Source organism: Ovis canadensis, chromosome 2 (genome assembly GCF_042477335.2).
Source record: "Ovis canadensis isolate MfBH-ARS-UI-01 breed Bighorn chromosome 2, ARS-UI_OviCan_v2, whole genome shotgun sequence".
NCBI lineage: Eukaryota > Metazoa > Chordata > Mammalia > Artiodactyla > Bovidae > Ovis > Ovis canadensis.
The window spans coordinates 109,851,165-109,872,631 of record NC_091246.1 but is presented as its reverse complement, the minus strand read 5'-3'; the positions used below and the strand labels follow the sequence as shown (position 1 = coordinate 109,872,631).

Below are 21,467 nucleotides of genomic sequence, written 5' to 3'. Positions count from 1 at the left end.
TCTTGAGCCCCTCATTCCCCTCCCCATCCCACTCCTCTAGGTCATCAGAATGCCAAGCTGAGCTTCCTGTGCTTCAGAGTAAGTTCCCACTAGCTGTCTGTCTTAGACATGGGAGTGTACATTTGCCAATCCCAGTCTCCCTATCCATCCCACCCTCCCCTTCCCACTCTGTGGTAGGACATTCCCACCTTTAGCTGCCTTTGGATTCCCTGACTTCAAAAATAGAAACCAGTTCTTCAGTCGGTGAGGAGAAAGGAGACCAGAGAGCGCAGGAGCTTGAAGGTGGCCGTTGGGCACTGTTTATAGTATGCAGCGATTACTCTTTACGCCCTTGACGGCCTTGCTGGGGAGCCCGTGTCTCCGGCTTCTGGTTCCTAGGGTGGCGCCTGGAACACAGTGTGGTTGCAGTTGTGGGATCAGGCGCCCCTTGAGGCCAGGGTAATACAGCACTATCTCCGATGTAGCTTTGCAACCTGGAAGGGGTACAGTGTCCCTCCCTTCAAAGGCTGCTGAGCGGGTGGTGGGCCGATGGCTCCTGGTCTGCAGCGGGACAGTGGCTGGAGCAGTTATTCTTGGTGGAGTAACGAGGTTGACAGAGTCTGGCCTCTCAATGGTAGATTGGCATTTAATAAAGGAGATGAAGCCACCCACAAGCAAAGAGGAATGGGAAGCAGAATTCCAAAAATATCAGCAATTTCCAGAATTTAAAATCTTGAATCATGATATGACGCTGGCGGAATTCAAGTTCATCTGGTACATGGAGTACTCACACCGAATGTGGGGTCGCCTTGTAGGCCTTGCATACATCCTGCCTGCTGCCTACTTTTGGAAAAAGGGCTGGCTCACCCGTGGCCTGAAAGGACGTGTTCTTGCCCTCTGTGGTTTAGTTTGCTTCCAGGGCCTGTTGGGATGGTATATGGTAAAAAGTGGATTAGAAGAAAAACCAGATTCCCATGACATCCCTCGAGTCAGTCAGTACCGCCTTGCTGCCCATCTGGGATCAGCCCTTGTGCTCTACTGTGCCAGCTTATGGACCTCGCTCTCCTTGCTGCTTCCTCAGCACAAGTTGCCTGAAACGCGTCAACTCCTGCGGTTGAGACGATTTGCTCATGGAACTGCAGGCCTGGTGTTCCTTACGGCTCTCTCAGGGGCTTTTGTGGCAGGGCTGGATGCTGGACTTGTTTACAACTCCTTCCCCAAGATGGGAGAATCTTGGATCCCAGAGGATCTCTTTACCTTCTCCCCTCTCCTGAGGAATGTTTTTGAGAATCCCACCATGGTGCAGTTTGATCACCGGGTTCTGGGCATCACTTCAGTTACTGCCATTACGGTACTCTACTTCCTCTCCCGAAGAATTCCCCTTCCTCGAAGCACCAAGATAGCAGCCACCACTCTGCTAGCTTTGGCGTATACACAGGCGGGCTTGGGCATTAGTACTCTGCTGATGTATGTCCCAACTCCTTTGGCTGCCGCTCACCAGTCGGGCTCCCTGGCTCTGCTCAGCGTTGCCCTTTGGCTCATGAATGAACTCCGAAGAGTCCCAAAATAATTCTCAGAAGATCAGCTTCCTAGGACTGAAACTGTGCTTTTGAGAGATCATCAGAGAGCATAGGAATTTGAGCTTTTCTGAGAGGAGGACCTTGGCATACCAGGTGGTTTCCAAATTGGTCAAGTTATTTAAATTCTTTGCCTGTTTTGGGGACAATCACTGGATCAGGCAAGTCATTAAGTGTGGTTTTGCTCAAGGTTCCTTTTTAAATCTGTTGAAAATCAGATTTAATGTAGAGAAAGAATTGTGTGTCATTTTCTACTTAACAGGTTCTGTGTCAGTTTTCTTAAATGTTGACAAGCTGTTGGTTCTACATGTATAATCTGTTTCCTTGAACTCCTGAGTCCTGGATTCTGCCTGAATAGAAATTCTTATGATCTCAACTGTACTTCGATCAGGTAGAGATTCAAATGGATGGATTAGCAGTATCCTAAAGTACTCAGATAGCCTTCAGCAAGAAATAGCTGTTTTCTTCTAGTGTCTTGATTTTCAAAATGGGGGAAAGCACTAACCTAGTTCCTCCTGTGATAGGGCTGTTACGTCACTACATGGGATGAATGGAGAATAGTATAAATCAGTTCCTGGAAGGGTTTCCTAAGAGCCTTAGGGATAAGAAAAATACAGCCTTGATGGTGTAGTACATGGACATCTCTTTGGTTATTTAAACAAATTACTGACTAGTGAATTGGTGTGATTTTGGCCTCTGTTGATATTTCACAGGGCTCTGTCTTATTCAACACTTTTAAATCAGCAATTTGGATGAAGGCATCACAAAGACCATATTTGAGGATGGAGCAACCCAACATTGCTGATAGAATAGATGACAATCACAAAACAGTTCCAGAGTGACATCATCAAGATGAAATTAAACCAGTCATAAATGTAACATCTTCATTTAAATAGGTTATGTAAGTTTGGGATAGAGAAAACTAGCTTATCATCTTCATATAAAAAAAGATTTAGGGACTTCAGTTGGACACAGGCTCAGTATGAACCAACCACGTGATGACAATGGTAAAAACTAATGGTGTTTGAGATTCTATGAATAGAAGTGTCACAGCCATAGTCAGAACACCACACTGCAAGTGCTGCATTTTATTCTGGGTACTGCATGTTTTAAGGAGGATACTCAATGGCACGTATGTATCAAGAGGCAGGAACCAGGACAGCAAGGAGTCCAGAACCTGTTTCACACCGGAAATACTTGGAAGAACTAGGAGTATTCAGCTGGAGAACATTTAGAGGCAGCAAGAATCCTGCCCTTGACAAGTTGAAGCCCCTTCTTGCAGAAGGAAGAGCTGGGAGCAGTGGGTAAAAGTTGTAGAAAGTTAGTTTTTAGTTTTGTAGAAGATAGGAGCCACCTGGACCAAATCAGATGCCTGCTAGGGCAGACTGGTGCAAACAGGTGAACCCAGAGAGCAGGTGCCCATCAAGGGGCTAAACCTCTGCTGAGTGCTAACCTGTTGCTGCTCTGCAGGTCCAGTTGTGAGATTCAACTTTTCAGACAAACCAAACATCCAGATTTTTATGTGAATGGTCTCAAGTTTTTTAGAACATTATGCAGGCTAAACAGATCTGGGAGCCATAAATGACATTAAGGTGTGCCCCTGTACAGCTGCTGGACTAATGATCACGGTTCCCTTTCAACTCCAGTATCCTCTGGGTTTCAGTGTGACCAGCAGTGTATCATCCTCAAATGGTTCTTAGCAAAATAGAAGTAGCAGTTTGTCTTTGATTTTTTTTTTAATAAAAATCCTGGCCAGGAAACAGCTTTTGCTGTTGCCAGCAGTGGTTCCCAGCTTCTCTCACATTAGAATCTTTCAGAATCCTGACCCCAGCCTTAGCAATGATCAGTTAAATCATAATCTCTGAAAGCCATAATTAGCAAATTCCTTGGGTGATTCTGATGTGCTGACAAGTTTGGGAACCACTAGTAGCCCTAGTAGTCTACTTACCTTAGAAAGTTCTGACCAGCTTATTCCCATTCCCTCCAAATTTCCTCTCACCCTATCTCATTTAATCCACTGTGTTGATACTGGTTAGTGTGCCAGCGGGGTATCACCTCTTCCAGATAGAATTCTCTAAAGAATGAGAGCGGCAGTCACTGGGCAGGTTCCCAAACTATCATCTCTTGATCCCCAAATTAAGGTTGTTCTTAGTTAATAATTGAGTCTGGAGAGGGCAGTCTGATCCAACTCAAAGAACCATATGCTAATGCTGCTACTGTTCCCTCCAAAAAAAAAAGTACCAAATGAATTAAATAATTTCAAGTTGCAGATGTTTTACTTCATTTTTTTTCTTTTATTAAAGATGAGTAAGTTTGGAAAAACAGATCTGATTGCATTTAGTGATATAACTTTATTAATGCCCATCTCTGAGCTCCTGGTGAGTGGATATTATCTGAATTATTTTGTTTGCATTATTCCCAGAACCAGACACATACCACCAAATATTGCATGAATAAATGGAAAATGGATGATTACAAAAAAAAAAAAAAAATAGAAACCAAAAGATTTTGGAGACCTGTAAGCATTCTTCAGCAGTACCTTCCAAGCAGTTAATATAGCAGAAGACAAGTGAAATATCATGCTATAAAAAGTCTTTGCAGCAGAGCTGGTGACTGACAACACCAACTGCGGTTTAACTCTTGAGAGTGGCAGAGACAGCAGAGGCCAAGAGCCCAGGGAGCAGTGGATGGAAGATGAGAAGCTTCACAGTTAAAACCTTTATCCAGACAAGAACGCTGGCTATGATTCTTGAATGGGAATGATGACTAAGAATCACCAAAACATAATAGACTTTCAGGCTATTATATACCGACAAGCTCAAATCTGGCTGGCCAGTGCCTATAACATTTCTCTTCCTAAAGCACCTCTAGGCTGAAAAAAAAAATTCTGAAACTGAATCTTGGATAATTATCATTTTCACAGTTGTTATATAAGAAAGCATGTTAAATAAAAGGTTATTGAGGTTATTTGAATGGTAAGTAAAATTCTATTGAAATAGGGTTGGTTTTTTTTTGTTGTTGTTTTTTTTTTTCTGTCTCCAGAGGAATTTGAGGCTCTATGTGACAGGTTCTGGATCTGGAGTTTGTTTTTCCCAGCTCTTATTTGGGTCAAATTAATCCAGGGTTTTGGGTTTTCTGATAGCTCAGTGGTAAAGAATCCACCTACGAATGTAGGAGACACAGGAGACTGGGGTTTGATCCCTGGCATAGGAAGATCCCCTGGAGGAGGGAATGGCAACTCACTCCAGTCTTCTGGCTTGGGAAATACTATGGACAGAGGAGCCTGGCAGGCTACAGTTCATGGGGTCACAAAGAGTCAGACACAAGTTAGGAACTAAATAACAACAATAATCCAGGGTTTGCATTGTGCTCTGTTAATATTATGATATTACATGTTGGTCTGTCCATTTTCCAAAGTTAATATTTTTGTCCATTTTTACATTAGAGATGGAGAAGGGAATGACAACCCACTTCAGTATTCTTGTCTGGAGAATTCCAAGGACAGAGAAGCCTGGCAGGCTACAATCCGTGGAGTCACAAAGAGTTGGACACGACTGAGTGACTAACATGCTACATTAGAGAATATTATATACATTCACTTGATTTCACATTTCTATAGCTATTCCTGTAGCTAAATAAACTATACATGTTTTTAAAGTAAAATTATGACCTCAGAATATTTTAATAGATTGTGTGCAGACATTTTTAAAGTATATGAATGTAGTGAACTTTTAATGTATTAAAACAACAATCCAAGAATATGAACTCTGAATTGTTTTCTATGGATCATAGGAATTAGTAAGAAATAATTGCACATAAAATGCCTACTTTTCTCAATGGCTAAATATATATCATTAGAATGTGGGTAAGATTTTAATCTTTGCCTGAGAAATGTGTATTTTTATGTGATTTAGAGCCTATTAACTGCAGATGTTAAGGTAATAGTGTTATTTTCTGAAAGGATGTTGTGTATGAAAGTGCTAGTACATGGCTTGGGTTTTTGCTCAGTCACTGCTGGGTGGTCCCATTATATGCAGCTCTGTGGCCATGTGGACCACATGTTGCCTCTCTTTGAACCCTGTCTGTCTCTAATTGCTTGCACACCAGGTTGTTTTGTAGGTTTCTCAAGCCTATGACTGCATCACATTGTCCCCAGAAAGCACTTCTATGCTTTTGAAAAGTTTCTTAAGCCCGACTTTTGTTTTTCTGTCTCTCTAGCTTTTTGGAAGCATTTGCCATGATACCCCCAGCTTCTGTTACCTTAACTCTCAGCATGTGGCTTCCTCAACAAAAGTAATTTGCCATGATGGCTTTTAAACTATGGGCTTGGATGTGCTTCCTTACAGTAAAAATCATGCCACATCCAGAGGTTGACTGGAAAGTAGCTCTTTCCACTGATGAGTTTTATGTAATATAAAATATTTATGAAAAATTGTTACTTTTATCACACTATTTATACCTCACAAATTAAAATAGGGTTGAAAGGTTACTTTTTTACTTTAATACTTTTAGTGATGCTCATTTATATTATATAATTGAGAAGACCAGACAGAAACATTAGTAACAGCAACAAAAATGATCCACAATGTGAAGAAGGACTTCATGGGAAATCTGGTGGTTGGAAGGGACCACCCTTCCTCAGGAGAGACACCAGGGTGTCATTGCCACAGCTCTTAATTGGCGCTTGGTGTAACTTTGAAAAAAGATGCTTTCAGAAAGCAGACTAGCATCGAGAGAGTTACTATAGAACTTCATTACCCTGGCTTTTCCTCATTCCTAAACTTTTCCCCAGGAATTCTGTCATCTCTTACAATTAAATACCTCATCATTTTGAAGAAGCAGATAATCATTTTCTATTTCCACACATTCAGGTAACTGTTTCATTTTCCTGTATTTTTCACTTTAATGTGTTAAAAATAATTCAACAGAATATTGTTATAGGCTTGCAAGGTTAGCATTATGTATTATAAATTCATCACCACTGATAATATTTATCTCACTTTAGATGAACAAGAAATTTGTGATGAAAGCTATTTTATTTCACTTCAATTTGTGAATGGTTCCATATTTGATTAGAGTTTGGATTTCTGACCATAGAATCTGCTTAATAAGTCAGCAAGATATGGTCAATTTACATTTTTATATGCTTTTTCAGTTATATAAAGAATCTGCCTACAACACAGGATACCTGGATTTGATCCCTGGGTTAGGAAGATCCCTTGGAGGAGGGCATGACAACCCACTCCAGTATTCTTGCCTGGAGAATCCCCACAGACAGAGGAGCCTGGCAGGCTACAGTTCATGGGGTCACAAAGAAATCAGGCATGACTGAGTGAATAAGCATACATATGTGCTTTCAAAAAGTAATGGTCACTGAGTGTATATAAATTATATTACTGTCATTATCTGTGTTTTTGCATCAAATATAACATTATTTTTCTATAATTTAGAACATTTTCCTCAGTTGTTTGCCAGATTTTTCTCATTCATGTCTTATTTCAGATTTGAGACAATCTAACAATGCACAACAATTATGGTTATATTCATTCAATACTTGGTTTAATGTATTTAGTTTGTTAGAAGGTTTGTAAGATTATGGGGCTTCCCTGGTGGCTCAGACATTAAAGAATCTGCCTGCCAATGCAGGAGCCTGAGTTTGATTCCTGGATCCAGAAGATCCCCTGGAGAAGGGAATGACAACCAGCTCCATTATTCGTGCTTAGAGAATCTGATGGACTGAGGAACCTGGTGGGCTACAGTCAATGGGGATGCAAAGAGTTGGAAACAACTGAGTGATTTGCTGCTGCTAATTGTAAGATTATACCTGCCTCTAGCTCATCCCACCCCCATCTGAGCTTTGCTCTTAAAATTTCCCTCCTGACAGGCAGATGGCAGCTGTGCTTACATACAGGGCTGATCTAAAGCAGTATGAGAAGTGCACCTGACCTCAGCGTGACTACTGTTAGACCCTTGTCTTGTTTAAAATATGGTTTTAATCTCAATGTTAGCCAAAGTCAAGGTATACACTTTATTTTTTAAGGTAAAACTCTTTTGATTCTATGTACTAAATCAGTTTATTTAAATTATTTTTTTTTAATTGGAGGCTAATTACTTTACAATATTGTAGTGGTTTTTGCCATACATCAACATGAATCAGCCACGGATGTACATGTGTCCCCCATCCTGAACCCCCCACCCACCTCTCTCCCATCCCATCCCTCAGGGTCATCGCAGTGCAGCATCCCTGAGCACCCTGTTTCATGCATCGAACCTGGACTGGCGATGTATTTCATATATGATAACATACGTATGTCAATGCTAGTCTCTCAAATCATTCCACCCCTGCCTTCTCCCACAGAATCCAAAAGTCTATTCTTTATGTTTGTGTCTCTTTTGCTGTCTCCCATACAGGGTCATCGTTACCATCTTTCTAAATTCCACATATATGTGTTAGTACACTGTATTGGTGTTTTTCTTTCTGATTTACTTCACTCTGTGTAATAGGCTCCAGTTTCATCCACCTCATTAGAACTGATTCAAATGTATTTTTTTAATAGCTGAGTAATATTCCATTGTGTATATGTACCACAGCTTTCTTATCCATTTGTCTGCCAATGGACATCTGGGTTGCTTCCATGTCCTGGCTATTGTAAACAGTGCTTCGATGAACATTGGGGTACATGTGTCTTTCAATTCTGCTTTCCTCAGTGTGTATGCCCAGCAGTGGGATTGCTGGGTCATAAGGCAGTTCTATTTCCAGTTTCTTAAGGAATCTCCACACTATTCTCCATAGTGGCTATATTAGTTTGCATTCCCACCAACAGTGTAAGAGGGTTCGCTTTTCTCCACACCCTCTCCAGAATTTATTGTTTGTAGACTTTTTGACAGCAGCCATTCTGAAGTGAAGTGAAGTGAAGTCTCTTAGTTGTGTCCGACTCTTTGCGACCCCATGGCCTGTAGCCTACTAGGCTCCTCCCTCCATGGGATTCTCCAGACGCTTTAACCTCTGAGCCACCAGGGAAGCCCACCAGCAGCCATTCTGACCGGCGTGAAATGGTACCTCATTGTGATTTTGATTTGAATTTCTCTGATAATGAGTGATGTTGAGCATCTTTTCATGTGTTTGTTAGCCATCTGTGTGTCTTCTTTAGAGAAATGTTTAGTTCTTTCCTCATTTTTGATTGGGTGTTTATTTTTCTGGTATTAAATCAGCTTTTAGTGATATATAGTGCTCAAGGTTTATTTTTGTATTTTAAACCATGTCTAAAATGTTATGTGATCCAAATCCTTGGACCAAAATGCCTTTCAGCTGTCAAAAATTAATATCTCACCTAATTTTGATCTCTTTTATAGTTTTGGCCCTATATTCTATCTTTCATATTTTGCATATATTTAAAATGCACCTCTTCATAATCACAAGTCCATCCAGAAATAGGCTGTCTATAGATTCTAAGAGGTTTAAATAATGTTCTGTTATTAGATAAATATTTCTTTATTTACTTATCATTTATTTTGGTCTGTTGGAAAAGACTACAGAGTATTTGTTAGAATCTCAAGCTTTGCATTAGAAATCTTAGATTTCAATGCTATTTCAATCATGCAGTGAGTTCCTCTGCCTTAAACATCACTATTAACTTCTTTGAAGTCTAATTAGCCTCTGTGTATTAACCTCCAGGGCTGAATGTCCAGGAATATTTACAGAAACCCTAGGTCTTACCTAGGCAGCAAGGTTCAAAGGATAGAGGAGAGAAACAGACATCGCTGGAGCTCTTGTTTCTGGAGAAGCCTAAATCCCTCAAGCAGAGATTCTAAATGTCCCTTTCACTCTTGTTGGGATTAATTTTAGATTGGCACACTGTGGTGTGGCCACCACTGAGATACAAATTAATGAATGCAATAAATATTTATGACTCTTTCCTCACCTAAAACTTCCTAATGATTGGAGATGTTTACTCTTACCTCCATCATAAAATTATATTTCCCTTACTTCTGTGATATCACATTCTTCTTATATTCTTCCTGCATCTCTGTTTTTTGTTTTTTGTTTGTTTGTTTTTTTCTTCTCTATATGCCTCTTCTTACTCGTTACCTGACATCTAATCATTAGACTGAATCAGGGCTCAATCAAGGTCTGTCTTTATTTTTCACTCTTCTTTGTCCATGTAAATGACTTCACTCTTTGCTAGTATATTAACTGTTTATTTGACTGCTACCTCTCCTGTGAACTTAAGGTCTATATGTTCAGTATTTTTCCAAGACTGCAACTCAGAGCGATTGCATGAACCAAAATGGTGAAGCTCATTCTTGAAGTTTGGTTCTTTATTACAGCCTGTTTGCAATCAATCCTGTCTCCACCTTGCCTTCAAATGTGCTCATGTTTCTCTTACCAACTTTGCTTAACCTCAGATCTTTGTTTGATTTTCTCCTGCCAAAGCCTCTTCCTCTAGTAGGAAGATTGAACTTATACTACAAATCCAATCTGCAACACATCTATTTGTTCACAACTACTTAAAAAATAAAATCCAAATTTCTTAATTTGTCAAATCCCAATTATTTAATTGACGAAATTCCCTGTTGGCTCAACTGTAAAGAATCTGTCTGCAATCCAGGAGGTGTGGGTTCGATCCCTGGGTTGAAAAGATGCCCTGGAGAAGGAAATGGCAACCCACTCCAGCATTCTTTCCTAGAAAATCCCATGGGCAGAGGAAGCTGGCAGGCTGCAGTCCATGCGTTGCAAAGAGTCAGACACAACTGAGCAACTAACCAGCAACAAAAATTATTTAATTCTCACACAACTTTTCATCTTTCTCCTCATGTTCATGATGCTCTAGCCAAGTACTTCACTCTGATCTCCTCTAAATCAACAAGCTCTTCTCTACTCCCTTCTCCTATTAGCTGTCTCTTGCTCATCTTGAAAGTCTCAAAAAAATGTCTTTTCCCTTGAGAAAACACTGCCGCTGCTGCTAAGTTGCTTCAGTTGTGTCTGACTCTGTGTGACCCCATAGACAGCAGCCCATCAGGCTCTGCCGTCCCTGGGATTCTCCAGAGAAGAACACTGGAGTGGGTTGCCATTTCCTTCTCCAATGCATGAAAGCGAAAAGTGAAAAGGAAGTCGCTCAGTCGTGTCCAACTCTCAGCGACCCCATGGACTGCAGCCTACCAGGCTCCCCCATCCATGGGATTTTCCAGGCAAGAGTACTGAAGTGGGGTGTCATTGCCTTCTCCTACTGCACCTGTAATCTTAATTAGATCTTTTCTTTTCCTCCATATGTTTGTATTTTGATGTTTCCTTCATCAAGTGCCATGCTTTGTATTTATACATGCATTTTGGGTTTGTGTCATACCAATCCCCACCTTTACTAAGCTTCCTGAGTCTTAACTGGTCAGTGACCAGTTTCTCTGTTCAAAATCTGGTGCATACATAAGTTTCTGATATTAGAGATGAAGATGATAACACTTGATTCATTGAGTAGATGTAAAATTAGATGAGATGTTTAAGTATCTAGCAAAGCTGTCATATCATAAGCCTTTTATAACTCTATGTATTTATGAGGAATAGTCCTGTGCCAAGGCACTCACTTTTTAAGAATAGAGGCAATTATTTCAGAAGGGTGAAAACATGAATTTCAAGCCACTCTGCCAGTTTCCAAAGCTTGGCTTTGCTAACTTTAGCTGTGCCTTTGTGGGGACATTGCTCTGCAACTCTCTGTCTTCATTTCCTTAGTTTTAAAACAGAAATAACAGTTTCTGATACATTCCTGTATTTAAGGTACATAGTGGGCTTTCCAGGTGGCTCAGTGGTAAAGAATACACCTGCCAGTGTGGGAGTGGCAGGAGACATGGGTTTGATCCCTCGAGGAGGAAGATTCCCTGGAGGAGGAAATGGCAACCCATTCCAGTATTCTTGCCTGGGAAATCCAATGGACAGAGAAGCCTGGAGGGCTACAGTCAGACACAGCTGAGCACAGCAGACACACACACACACACACACACACACACACGGTACATAGTACAGTGAATGATACATATGTATTGAGAAGTCAATGTACATCAATTTTATTATACTTATGAATTATTTTGCCTGTTTAACAAATATTTAGAAACTTTTATTCTATGAACATTGTCAGTTCTTAAACTGTTCTGAAAACTTCCCATTTTCTCTCTGCACTTTTCCTCTAACTCTTGTTTTATGCTATCTTAAAGTTTTTCTCCATCCGTGACAGTGATTTAGGTTTCCTTTTTCCTGCACAGACTTCTCAGGTTTTTTGCTAACAGTTTTTGCAGTGAAATTCCCAGAATGAATTATGACTTTATTTGATTGTCTCCAGACTCTCATTGTTTGGCTCAGCAAAATGTGTCTGGTTCTTCTTGAGGCCCTTTCAAATCTCTGCTGCTTAAATCTTTCTACTGTTCCAGGACCTTAATCCTGTCAACTCATTTAAAAGTCTCTCCCTTAGTCTGAAAATATCTTACAAAATTACAGCTCAGGTTTCTAAAATTGCATTAATTTGCTGGTGTTGAACTGCCGAGATTCCTAGGCCAAGTTCATCCCACACACAGACCTCGGATGCCATCAGGGTCCATCCTGACAGGTGTCTTTGTCTTCCTCTCCCACTCGTTACACTTCCTTTGCAGAAAATGGCATCTTAATCAGCATCTGCTAAGTGCACTCTTTCAAGTCACTTTCTTACGCCCACCTTTTCTGTTCAATCTAGAATACTGAAATTAACATCCTTCCTCCCCATATTCTTAGCCCTCTTCAGTTTTTAAAACTATAATTTTCAACTCATATCCACATCATAGGAATCTAGTAAAATTGAAATGTGGTTATTAATTGAAAAAAAATCTTTAATATCTACTTTGGGGCTTCCCCGGTTTTCCTATGGTTAAGAATCCTCCTTGCTTGTGCAGCGGACATGGTTTGATTTCTGGTTCAAGAAAATTCCACATACTGCAGGGCAACTGACTGAGTCTGTGCCCCAGAGCCTGCAAGCTACAACTACTGAGGCTGTGTGCCACACTGCTGAAGCCCACACTTCCCAAGAAGAGAAGTCACCACAATGAGAAGCCCACGTATTGCAACTAGAGAGTAGCCCCACTCTCTGCAACTAAAGAAAGCCTGTGTGCAGCAAGGAAGACCCAGTGCAGACAAAAATAAATAAGCAAATTTTTTAAAAAGTCTAAAAATAGACAATTGAACATATATACATATATACATTAAAATTCTACCTTTTTAAAAAAAATGTCTACTTCTACCCCAAATCTTGAGAGTTTATCCAGCCTTCATTGAGAAATAAGTGTTATTCCTTGATTAGATAGTGCAGTGGTCACACAAGATATCTCTATTGCATGTAATATCTCTAGGCTATATGTAATGAATTTATTTTTTAAGATTTAAGGCCATAGTCTTCTTTTGTAGGTATTTTTTCAAGATCTCATATGTCTATTTCTATTATGTGAAGACAAAAGACGCTGAATATGTATACACATGAAAACACTTCTGCTACTATCCCTCATTGTTACAGCATCTACAGTTCTTTGTGTACTTACATGAATATTGAGTCCTGAGTACCTGGCAATTTGCAAGTTACTTTACAAATATGCTTCCTTTTATTTTCACCATACCAAACTATTATGATTAAGTTTGTTTTTGCTATAAGAATCTAAGAATCAAAGTAGTTAATGTATCTAATCTTATCAAATGAATAAATTGAAAACCAGGTTTGAAAAAATTTCTGCTGTCAAGTTTGTGGTAGGCATTATAGTGACTCCCACAGAAGTCCATATCCTCTCCCCAGGACCTGTGGTATTATATTACAACAGCAAAGGGAATTAATACCACTGATTGAATTTAGGTTGCTAATCAGCTAGACTTAATTTAGGGAAATTATCCTGGATTATTCAGGTGGGCCTAGTGTACTCATAAGGGTCCTTAAAAGTAATAAGAAAGTAATTTTATGTATATAAAAAGGACTCTACCTGTATAGCTGATATTGAGGACAGAAAGAGTCCACTGACCAGGAATTCAGAGCTTCTTGAAGCTGGGAAAGGCAAAGGAAAGGATTAGACCCCAGAGCCTCTAGAAGGAACATACCACCCAGCAGATGACATGAGTTTAGGATTCTTGACCTCAGACTTACACTAATATATGTGTATTCAACCCTTGGGTCAGGAAAATCCTCTGGAGGATGAAATGGCATCCCACTTCAGTATTCTTGCCTGGGAAATCTTCTGAACAGAAGTGCCTGAAGGACTACAGTTCATGGGCTGGCAAAGTGTTGGACATGACTTAGCAACTGAGCACAAACAGACACACACACACGCACACACACACGCACACGCACACATATACATTGCTTAAGCCAACACATTTGTGATGATTTGCTACAGCACCAGGAAGCTAACATGAAGACTTCAGTTATTTGTAACTTTTTATTATCAAGGAAAGCCTATTTAAAAATGGCAAGTACTTAGGGATTATGAAATGTAGGGCTCTCATTCATCATGTGAGAAAAACAAAGAACAGAAATGCTAAAATCAATTGTATCAACTTTTCTGATTTTTCCTATTGCCTTTTCAATTGAAATATAAAACCAAACTTCATCAGAAGTAGCCTGCCTTTGATTTTCCTCTTCCTGCCTTCACAGGATGCTAGGGCTGTCACAGTGGATTGTTCCTTTTGCTCAGCATATTTTCTTCTCTCTGATCTATACTATCACTCTTATGTTTACACAACATATCAGAGTGACCTACTGGTATATATAAGGAAGATAGTGAATGCTGTTAGAAATATGCTATCTCTGCTTAAATGTACTTATGTATTAATGACTTATATACAGTAGATTTAAGTAGAGAAAATATTGTTTTCTGAATATTTCCACTGGTTATTCTTCATTGATTACACTAAAGCCTCTAACTCTGTGGATCACTACAAACTGTGGAAAATTATTAAAGAGATTTGAATACCACAGCACCTTACATGTCTCCTGAGAAATCTGTATGCAGGTCAAGCAGCAGCAGTTAGAACTGGACATGGAACAACAGACTGGTTCAAAATTGGAAAAGAAGTATGTCAAAGCTATATATTGTCACCCTGTTTATTTAAATTCTATGCAGAGAACATCACGCAAAATGCCAGGCTGGATGAAGGACAAGCTGGAATCAAGATTGCCAGGGGAAATAACAATAACTTCAGATATGCAGATGACACCACCTTGATTGCCAATATCTTCATTACCTCCACCATAGCTTGGTCAAATAACAGGGAAGGAACAGAGCCCAGCCCTTCAGCATAAAATTGGATTAAAAATTTATTAAGCATAGCCCTGCCCATCAGAACAAGACCCAGTTTCCCCCTCAGTCAGCCTCTCCCATCAGGAAACTTCCATAAGCCTCTTACCCTTCTCCATCAGAGGGCAGACAAACTGAAAACCACAGTCACAGAAAACTAACCAATCTGATCACATGGACCACAGCCTTCTCTAACTCGATGAAACTCTGAGACATAGTTTGATAGTTTTCATAGTTTCATTCCATCTAACCATTGCATCCTCTGTAGTCCCCTTCTTCTGATGCCTTCAATCTTTCCCAACATCAGTGTCTTTTCAAATGAGTCAGCTCTTGACATCAGCTGGCCAAAAGATTGGAGTTTCAGAGTTAACATCAGTCCTTCCAGTTAACACCCAGGACTGATCTCCTGTAAGATAGGCTGGTTGGATCTCCTTGCAGTTCAAGAGACTTTCAACAGTTTTCTCCAACACCACCAGTTCAAAAGCATCAATTCTTCAGTGCTCAGCTTTATTTAGACTCCAAATCTCACATCCATACTTGACTACTGGAAAAACCATAGCCTTGACTAGACAGAACTTTGTTGGCAAAGTAATATCTCTGCGTTTTAATATACTGTCTAGGTTGGTCATAAATTTTCTGCCAAGGAGCGAGCATCTTTTAATTTCATGGCTGCAGTCACTATCTGCAGTGGTTTTGGAGCCCCCCAAATTAAAGTCTGCCACAGCTTCCACTGTTTCCCCATGTATTTGCCATGAAGTGATGGAACCAGATGCCATGATCTTAGTTTCCTGAACATTGAGCTTTAACCCAGCTTTTAAACTCTCCTCTTCCTCATTCATCAAGTGGTTCTTTAGTTATTCTTTGCTTTCTACCATAAGGGTGGTGTCATTTGCATATCTGAGGTTATTGATATTTCTCCCAGCAATCTTGATTCCAGCTTGTGTTTCATCCAGACTAGCATTTCTCATGATGTATTCTGCATACAAGTTAAAATAGCAGGGTTACAATATGCAGCCTTGACCTACTACTTTTCATATTTGGAACCAGTCTGTTGTTCCATGTCCAGTTCTAACTGTTGCTTCTTGACCTGCATGCAGATTTCTCAAGAGGAAAGTCAGGTGATCTGGTATTCCCATCTTAGAATTTTCCACAGTTTACTGTGATCCACACAGTCAAAAGCTTTGGCATATTCAATAAAGCAAAAACAGATGTTTTTTTCTGGAATTCTCTTGCCTTCCTGATGATCTAGTGATGTTGATAATTTGATCTCTTGTTCCTCTGCCTTTTTAAAAACAAGCCTGAACATCTGCAAGCTTATGGTTCATGGATTGTTGAAGCCTTGCTTGGATAATTTTAAGCATTACTATACTAGCGTGTGAGATGAGTGCAATTGTGCTTTGAGCATTCTTTGACATTGCCTTTCTTAGTGATTGGAATGAAAACTGACCTTTCCAGTCCTGTGGTCACTGCTGAGTTTTCCAAATTTGCTGGCACATTGAGTGCAGCACTTTCACAGCATTATATTTTAGGATTTGAAATAGCTCAACTGGAATTCCATCACCTCCACTAGCTTTGTTCACAGTAATGCTTCCTAAGACACATTTCTCTTTCCATTCGAGGATGTCTAGTTCAAAGTGAGTGATCACACCATCGTGATTATCTGGGTCATGAAGATATTTTTTTGTACAGTTCTTCTGTGTATTCTTGTCACCTCTCCTTAATATTTTCTGCTTCTGTTAGGTCCATACATTCTCTGTTCTTTATTGAGTCCATCTTTGCATGAAATGTTCCCTTGACATCTTTAATTTTCTTGAAGAGATCTCTAGTCTTTCTCATTCTATTGTCTTCCTCTATTTCTTTTCATTGATCACTGAGGAAGGCTATCTTATCTCTCCTTGTTATTCTCTGGAACTCTGCATTCAAATGGGCATATCTTTCTTTTTCTCCTTTGCTTTTCACTTCTCTTCTTTTCACAGCTATTTGTAAGGTCTCCTGAGACAACCATTTTGCCTTTTAGCATTTCTTTTTCTTGGAGATGGTCTTGATCCCTGTTTCCTGTACAATGTCACATCCATCCATAGTTCATCAGGCACTCTGTCTAGCAGATCTCATTCATTCAATCTATTTGTCACTTCCACTATATAATCATAAAGGATCTGATTTATGTCATACCTGAATGATCTAGTTGTTTTCCCTACTTTCTTCAATTTAAGTCTGAATTTGGCAATAAGGTGTTCAATATCTAAGCCACAGTCAGCTCCTGATCTCATTTTTGCTGACTATATAGAGCTTTTCCATCTTCGACTGAAAAGAATGTAATCAATCTCATTTCAATGTTGACCAACTGGTGATGTCCATGTGTAGAGTCTTCTTTTGTGTTGTTGGAAGAGGGTGTTTGCTATGACCAGCACATTCTCTTGGCAAAACTCTATTCACCTTTGCCTTGCTTCATTCCGTACTCCAAGACCACATTTGCCTGTTAATTCAGGTGTTTCTTGAATTCCTACTTTTGCAATCCCCTATGGAGATCCAACCAGTCCATTCTGAAGGAGATCAACCTGGGATTTCTTTGGAAAGAATGATGCTAAAGCTGAAACTCCAGTACTTTGGCCACCTCATGTGAAGAGTTGACTCATTGGAAAAGACTCTGATGCTGGGAGGGATTGGGGGCAGGAGAAGAAGGGGACGACCAAGGATGAGATGGCTGGATGGCATCACTGACTCGATGGACGCAAGTCTGAGTGAACTCCGGGAGTTGGTGATGGACAGGGAAGCCTGGTGTGCTGCGATTCATGGGGTCACAAAGAGTCGGACACGACTGAGCGACTGAACTGAACTGAACTGATAATGAAAAGAACATCTTTTGGGGGTGTTAATTCTAGAAGGTGTTGTAGGTCCTCAGAGAACAGTTCAACTTCAGCTTCTTCAGCATTATTGGTTGGGGAATAGACTTGGATTGCTGTGATACTGAATGGTTTGCCTTTGAAAATAACAGAGATTATTCTATTGTTTTTAAGATTGCTTCCAAGTACTGCATTTCGGACTCTCTTGTTGACTATAATGGCTACTCCATTTCTTCGAAGGGATTCTTGCCCATAGTAGTAGATATAATGGTCATCTGAGTTAAATTCACCCATTCCAGTCCAATTTAGTTCACCAATTCCTAAAATGTCGACCTGCCATCTCCTGTTGGACCACTTCCAATTTGCTTTGATTCATGGACCTAACATTCCAGGTTCCTATGCAATATTGCTCTTTACAGCATCAGACTTTACTTCCATAACCAGACACATCCACAGTTGGGTGTTGTGTTTTTCTTTGGCTCTGTCTCTTCATTATTTCTAGAGTTATCTCTCCACTGATCTCCAGTAGCATATTGGATACCTACTGACCTGGGGAGTTCATCTTTCAGTGTTCTATCTTTTTGCCTTTTCTTACTGTCCATGGGGTTTTCAAGGCAAGAATACTGAAGTGATTTGTCATTCCCTTCTCCAGTGGACCAAATTTTGCCAGAACTCTTTACCATGACCAGTCTGTCTTGGGTGGCCCTAGAGGGCATGGCTCATCTTTTCATTGAGTTAGACAAGGCTGTGGTCCATGTGATCAGATTGGTTAGTTTCCTGTTTTCAGATTTTGGTTTTCAGTCTGTCTGCCCTCTGATGGAAAAGGATAATAGGCTTATAGAAGCTTCCTGTTGAGAGAGACTGACAGGGAGAAACGTGGTCTTGTTCTGATAGGCAGGGCCATGCTCAGTAAATATTTAGTCCAATTTTCTGTTGATGGGCATAGCTGTGTATCCTCCTTGCTATTTCTCTAAGGCCAAATTATGATGGAGGTGGTGAAGATAATGGTGACCTCCTTCAAAAGATCCCATGCACGTCCTGCCACACTCAGTTCCCCCAACTCTGAAGCAGGCCACGAGCACCCCATGCCACCCAAGACAGGTGTGCCATGGTGGAGAATTCTGACAAAATTTGGCCCACTGGAGAAGGGAATGGCAAACCACTTCAGTATTCTTACCTTGAGAATACCATGAACAGTAAGAAAAGGTAAAAAGATAGGACACTGAAAGATGAACTCCCCAGGTTGGTAGGTGCCCAATATGCTATTGGAGATCAATGGACAACTAACTCCAGAAAGAATGAAGAGATGGAGCCTAAGCAAAAACAGCATCCAGTTGTGGATGCGACTGGTGATGGAAATAAAGTGATGCTGTAAAAAGCAATATTGCTGTAAAGAGACTGGAATGTTAGGTCCATGACCAAGGCAAATTGGAAGTGATCAAACAGGATATGGCAAGAGTGAACATCAACATTTTAAGAATCAGCAAAGTAAAATGAACTGGAATGTGTATATACTGTGGACAAGAACCCCTTAGAAGAAATGGAGTAGCCTTCATAGGCAACAAAAGAGTCTAAAATGCAGTACTTGGATGCAATCTCAAAAGTGACAGATTGATCTCTGTTTTTTTCCAAGGCAAACCATTCAATATCACAGCAATCCAAGTCTATCCCCTGACCAATAATGCAGACAAAGCTGAAGTTGAACATTTCTCTGAAGAACTACAAGAACTTCTAGAACTAACACCCCAAAAAGATTTTTTTTTTCATTGTAGGGTACTGGAATGCAAAGTAGAAAGTCAAGAAATGCCTGGAGTAACACGCAAATATAGTCTTGGAGTACAGAACGAAGCAGGACAAAGGCTAACAGATATTGGCCAAGAGAATGCACTGGTCATAGCAAACACTCTCTTCCAACAACACAAGAGCAGACTCTACACATGGACATTACCAGAAGGTCAATACTGAAATCAGATTGATTATATTCTTTGCAGCCAAAGATCAAGAAGCTCTTTAGAGCTGTTTACAGCAAAAACAAGACTGGGAGCTGACTGTAGCTCAGAGCATGAACTCCTTATTGCCAAATTCAGACTTAAATTGAAGAAAGTAGGGAAAACCGCAAGACCATTCAAGTATAACCTAAATCAAATCCTTAAGACTATACAGTGGAAGTGACAAAGAGATTCAAGAAATTAGATCAGATAGACAGAGTTTGAAGAAATATGGATAGAGGTTCATGACATTGTACAGGAGACAGGAATCAAGATCACCTCCCAGAAAAATAAATGCAAAAAGGCAAAATGATTGTCTGAGGAGGCCTTACAAACAGCTGTGAAAAGAAGGGAAACAAAAGGCAAGGCAGAAAAGGAAAGATATACTCATTTGAATGCAGAGTTCCAAAGAATAGTAAGGATAGATAAGAATACTTTCTTCAGTGATCAATGCAAAGAAATAGAGGAAAACAATAGAATGGGAAAGACTGGAGATCTATTCAAGAAAATTAGAGATTCCAAGTAAATTTTTCATGCAAAGATGGGCACATTAAAGAACAGAAATGGTATGGACAGAAGCAGAAGATATTAATAAAAGGTGGCAAGAATATACAGAAGAAGTATACAGAAAAGATCTTCATGACCCAGATAAACACGATGGTATGATCACTCACATAGAGCCAGACATCCTGGAATGGGAAGTCAAGTGGGCCTTAGGAAGCATCATTATGAACAAAGCTGGTGGAGGTAATTGAATTCCACTTGAGTTACTTCAAATTCTAAAAGATGATGCTGTGAAAGTGCTACACTCAGTATGCTAGCAAATTTGGAAAACTCAGCAGTGCCCATAGGACTGGAAAAGGCGAGTTTTCATTCTAAGAAAACAATGCCAAATAATGCTCAAAGGCAATGCCAAATAATGCTAAAAGTACCACACAATTGCATTCATCTCACACTCTAGAAAGTAATGCTCAATATTCTTCAAGCCAGGCTTCAATAGTATGTGAACTATGAACTCCCGAATGTTCAAGTTGGATATAAAAGGCAGAGGAACCAAAGGGCAAATAGTCAACATCCCTTGGATCATCAAAAAAAGTGACAGAGTTCCAAAAAACATCTACTTCTGCTTTATTGACTATGCCAAAGCTTTTGACTGTGTAGATCATAACAAACTGTGGAAAATTCTGAAAGAGATGGGAATGCCAAGCCACCTGACCTGCCTCCTGAGAAATCTGTATGCAGGTCAAGAAGCAACAGTTAGAACTGGACATGGAAAAACACATGGTTCCAAATCGGGAAAGGAGTATGTCAAGGCTGTATATTGTTACCCTGCTTATTTCACTTATATACAGAGTACATCATGAGTAATGCTGGACTGGATGAAACACAAGCTGGAATCAAGATTGTTGGGAGACATATCAATAACCTCAGATATGCATGTGACACCACCCTTACAGCAGAAAACAAAGAACTAAAAAGCCTCTTGATGAAGTTAAAATAGGAGAGTGAAAAAGTTGACTTAAAACTTAACACTCAGAAAACTAAGATCATGGTATCTTGTCCCATCACTTCATGGCAAACAGATGGCGAAACTGTGGAAACAGTGACAGACTTTACTTTTGGGACTCCAAAATCACTGCAGATGGTGACTCGAGGCATGGGATTAAAAGACACTTGACCCTTGGAAGAAAAGCTATCACCAACCTAGACAGCTTATTAGAAAGCAGAGACATTACTTTGCCAACAAATGTCCGTCTAGTCAAAGCTATGTTTTTTCTAGTAGTCATGTA

General features: G+C 40.0%; 1 pseudogene; it reads left to right on the top strand.

Annotated features, from left to right (window-relative positions):
• Positions 1–238: 238 nt before the first annotated feature.
• Positions 239–3,880, top strand: LOC138432725 (heme A synthase COX15 pseudogene; annotated as a pseudogene).
• Positions 3,881–21,467: the final 17,587 nt, after the last annotated feature.